Source organism: Salvelinus sp. IW2-2015, unplaced genomic scaffold (assembly GCF_002910315.2).
Source record: "Salvelinus sp. IW2-2015 unplaced genomic scaffold, ASM291031v2 Un_scaffold2629, whole genome shotgun sequence".
In the NCBI taxonomy this organism is placed as follows: domain Eukaryota; kingdom Metazoa; phylum Chordata; class Actinopteri; order Salmoniformes; family Salmonidae; genus Salvelinus; species Salvelinus sp. IW2-2015.
This window is the reverse complement of record NW_019943937.1, coordinates 27,581-32,764: the sequence shown is the minus strand read 5'-3', so window position 1 is coordinate 32,764 and position 5,184 is coordinate 27,581. Positions and strand designations below refer to the sequence as shown.

The window sequence follows — 5,184 nt, the reverse complement described above, 5'->3', positions numbered from 1 at the left end:
CCTCTCCTCTTCTGCTTCTTGAAGTAGTGGAAAATGTGTTCTTCCTTCTTACACCTTCCTTCAAGTCGTCACAAATAGCAGAAATCAACATGGTCATAGAATTCCCAGTCATGTTGTTACAGGAACGTCCACCATCTGTAGTTGACCTGAGAGCCCATGTAGAGTCCAGATATTCCTCATTTAGAGTAGCCACTCATGATGACAACTACGTAATGATATTGCTCTCGTGCAATACAGAATCTATTATATTGACTTTTTATTTATGGCGACAGGCATTATTCAATACATTCGATTCAATAGATCATATCATTTTGATTAAAATGATATGGATCATCATTGGGAGGATAACCAGAGATTAGCGGTGTTGGAACAACGCAGACAAAGACGGGGAATACCTTCCTGGATAAGCAGACAGGGACATTGGAATCACGAGACTGTATCCATGGCAACCCATACAAAGAGGGAATCCTGGACCAAGTTTCCCTATAACAGACAGGATATGGGAATCTGGAAAATGGGAATTTCTCCCCAGTAAACACACAGCAGGTCAGTGAGGAAGGAAAGAGTTAAGAAATACAATTCCGTTAGTCAGATTTATGGAAGCTTGGGAATTTTGTATCTGTTTTGGGTCGTCTTGACCAAGTGTTTCCATTGAAAAAGAGATACACTTTAGGAAAAGGGCTTTGTTTTTCCCACATTCCATGTCATGTTTGACTGTGCAGATTTTGAACTATGTAACGCTACAGAGGCTCAGGGAAACCAGACCAGGATGAACCATCCATAAAGGAGGCTCTTTAGGAGAGGCTAGTTATGGTACAGATGTGTCTTCCTGATACCCTCTCTGTCTCTGAGTGGAAGTCAATGGTCTGGTAACACTCCTTAATTTAACACTCATACGGAACAGGGTTTCCATAAGGACCACACACACACACACACACACACACAGAGAGAGCGAGAGACTCATTAAGTATTAGGAGAAGCCCTGACACACTTGATTAAAACAGTGTTAAATGGGTCTCTCTAAGTGAATCTGTACCGTTGAAGTCCTTCTAGAGCATAATCCACACTACTGGAGGTGGACACTACTGGAGGTGGAGGTTGACTCCACCTCTATCGGCCTCTATGCTCTACTCTGGTCTCATCTCAGTGACTCCACCTCTATCTCTCATCTCTACTCTGGTCTCATCTCAGTGACTCCACCTCTTATCTCCTCATCTCTACTCTGGCTCATCTCAGTGACTCCACCTCTATCTTCCTCATCTCTACTCTGGTCTCATCTCAGTGACTCCACCTCTATCTCCTCATCTCTACTCTGGTCTCATCTCAGTGACTCCACCTCTATCTCCTCATCTCTACTCTGGTCTCATCTCAGTGACTCCACCTCTATCTCCTCATCTCTACTCTGTTCTGGTCATTAGTAAAGACTGAATAGTAATAGACGGTTAAAGTGGTTTTTTACCCCCAAAATAAATGACCAGACGTTGTCTAAGATCTTCTAAAATGTATTCTCAGGTGGTTGGAAGTGAGCTGAACAGACAGACTACTAGTGTAGAGGGTTGGTAACCATTCCTCCATCACACCCCTGTCCCTGGTGTGAAAACTGGAAAATCCCTTCTCTCGCTCTCTCTTCCTCTATTTCCCTCCCTCGCTCTTCTAAACTGGGTCAGTCTCGTCTGCAGTTCTAATCTATCATGTACATTGGAGCATACCTTTTTTTCTCTGGCACACACACATCACCACAACCAACAACAACTTCAGAGGGGATCTCCACATTGCTGTAGAGACTCAGAAGAGGGTGTGGTATGTTTGTGTGAAAGAAAGTGGTGTCGAGTGTGAGTGGAGTGTGTGTAAAGGAGAACGAGAGAGAGAGAGAGTGCATTGGGTGTGTCTACATGTGCAGGCATCAGATTAATATTAATGTCAACAGAAGGGAATCCTTCATTACTACAGAGACACAGGAGGGTGTGTTGTGTGTGTGTGTGTGTGTGTGTGTGTGTGTGTGTGTGTGTGTGTGTGTGTGTGTGTGTGTGTGTGTGTGTGTGTGTGTGTGTGTGTGTGTGTGGTGTGTGTGTGTGTGTGAGGCAGATTGTGCGGTCGGTGTACGGGCATTCAGAATGTATTCAGGCCCCTTGACATTTTCCACATTTTGTTATTGTTACAGCCTTATTCTAAAATTGATTAAAAACATGTGTTTCCTCATCAATCTACACTCAATTACCCCATAATGACAAAGTGAAAACTGGTTTTTAGAAATGTTTGCAAATGCATTAAAAATAAAGAACAGAAATACCTTATTTACATAAGTATTCAGACCCTTTGCTATGAGACTCTAAGCTCAGGTGCATCCTGTTTCCATTGATCATCCTTGAGATGTTTCTACAACTTGATTGGAGTCCACCTGTGGTAAATTCAATTGATAGAACATGATTTGGAAAGGCACACACMTGTCTATATAAGGTCCCACAGTTGACAGTGCATGTCAGAGCAAAAACCAAGCCATGAGGTCAAAGGAATTGTCCGTAGAGCTTCGAGACAGGTTTGTGACAAGGCACAGATCTGGGGAAGGGTACCAAAAAAGGTCTACAGCATTGAAGGTCCCCAAGAACACAATGGCCTCCATCATTATTAAATGGAAGAAGTTTGGAACCACCAAGACTCTTCCTAGAGCTGGCCACCCGGCCAAATTGAGCAATCGGGGGAGAAGAGCCTTGGCCTGGGAGGTGACCAAGAACCCGATGGTCACTCTGACAAAGCTCCAGATTTCCTCTGTGGAGATGGTAGAACCTTCCAGAAGGACAACCATCTCTGCAGCACTCCACCAATCAGGTCTTTATAGTAGAGTGGGCAGACGGATGCCACTCCTCAATAAAAGGCACATGACATTCCTCTTGGAGTTTGCCAAAAGGCACCTAAAGACTCTTGGTTTCAATCAGACCAGAGAATCTTGTTTCTCATGGTCTGATTGAAACCAAGATTGAACTCTTTGGCCTGAATGCCAAGCKTCACGTTTGGAGGAAACCTGGCACCCTCCATACGGTGAAGCATGGTGGTGGCAGCATAAGGCTGGGGGGATGTTTTTCAGCGGCAGGGACTGAGAGACTAGCCAGGATTGAGGGAAAGATGAACGGAGCAAGGTTCACCTTCCAGTATGACAACGACCCTAAGCACACAGCCAAGACAACGCAAGAGTGGCTTCAGAACAAGTCTGTGAATGTCCTTGAGTGGCCCAGCAAAAGCCCGGACTTGAACCAGATCGAACATCTCTGGAGAGACTTGAAAATAGCTGTGCAGCAACGCTCCACATCMAACCTGAMAGAGCTTGAGAGGATCTGCATAGAAGAATGGTAGAAACTCCACAAATACAGGTGTGTCAAGCTTGTAGCATCATAACCAATAAGATTCTGGTCTGTAATCACTGCCAAAGGTGCTTCAACAAAGTACTGAGTAAAGGATCTGAATAGTTATGTAAATGTGATATTTCCGTTTTTTATTTTTTATTTATACATTTGCGCAAAAATGTCTAGAAACCTCTTTTTGCTTCTTCATGTGATGGGGATTTTGGTAGATTGATGAGGCGGTAAAAAACTAATTTAATCCATTTAGAATAAGGCTGTAACGTAACAAAACGTTGGAAGAGTCAACGGGTCTAATACTTTCCGAATGCTCTGTATGTGTGTGTTGGGTCCAGCTATTTCACCACTGTTTATCCATGGCTTCTCTTTCTGTTCCTTTATTCTTTTTCTCTTTCTCCTCAGCCCTAGAACACTGTTCAAAATCCTCTCTTACCTTTCTCTCTCTGTTTCTCTGTTTGACATGTTTCTCCCTCCGTCTGTTTTGTGACAGGGAGTTTGGGAGTACGTAATGAAGTCTGCAGCCTGGTGTGGGTGTGGACTGGGGTTGCAACACACATGCTGACATTCTCAGACATCTGAGATTAAGAGCTTTTTCTCCTGAGCTCCAGTCGTGTCTGCTCGCTCTTTTTTTGGTGAAAACAGACGGATATTGTCACGGAGATTAAAAGAAACCTCAGAATAATGTAGTCTGAACTTTTACACCTGAAAGCCAGCCCACCTTTTAATAATGAGACTCTCTCTCTCTCTCTCTCTCTCTCTCTCTCTCTCTCTCTCTCTCTCCATCTCTCTCTCTCTTCTCTCTCTTCCTCCTTCTGCTCTTTCTCTCTCTCCTCCTCTCTTCTCTCTCCTCTCTCCTCCTCTCTCTCTCTCTCTAGATCCACAGCTTAAGGCAATAGTGAACAGGTTTACTGCAGACAGGGATACTACTTGCAGATGAACCCAGATGGATGTCTGGACGGGACCAAAGATGACGCAACTAACTCCTGTGAGTCCGCACGAAACACATGCGCACACAGAGGGGGGTAGATTGAGTGGCAACCTCCGTCAACCCGCGTGACAGACATTTTATCAGAAGTCATCCCAATCACAGATCTCATGCAGTACATGTCAGACATGGACAAATGAGAACTGACACACAGAAGTCCAGATGAACACGGCTCTGTACTAATGTCATTCTCACACGGCTACTAACGCATGTGTCAAGTCTCATACACGTCTCGTTCCATTCATGTGATTAAGTGTTCTGGTAGCTTTATGTATATACTGTAGCGTTCCATTCGGTACGTGGAGTCATGTGTTTGTGTGTGTGTCTGTGGTGTGTGTGTGTGTGTGTGTGGGTGTGTTGTTGGTGTGGTTGTGTGGTGTGTGTGTGTGTGTGGTGTGTGGTGTGTGTGGTGTGTGGTGTGTGGTGGTAACTGTGTCACATGTGACTGAGTTCTAGATTTATTATAGATGGCATACGTAGCTACGTACACACACACAACACCCACACCACACACCACACACACACACAACCAGCACACCACACCACACACACACACAGCACACACCACACACACACACAACAACACACCACACACACACACACACCACACCAACACACACACACCAATAATTGTATTCATGCAGTAAGATTTCGAATCTGCTTTACTGTGCTATTTGTCTCTCAGCTTTGTTCAACCTCATCCGCAGTGGAGCCTTCGAGGTGGTGGCCATCCAAGTCAGTCAAGATGGGTCTGTACATACGCCATGAACGGGACGAGGGACACCTCTACTCATCAGTGAGTACAGACCACTGTGAGTGACTGACTGTGCCTGCCGTGCGGCCATC

The 5,184-nt window shown here is 44.8% G+C and overlaps 1 pseudogene; it reads left to right on the top strand.

Annotated features, from left to right (window-relative positions):
• Nucleotides 1–5,184, top strand: part of LOC112074424 (fibroblast growth factor 14-like) — a 22,534-nt pseudogene that overhangs the window by 5,108 nt on the left and 12,242 nt on the right.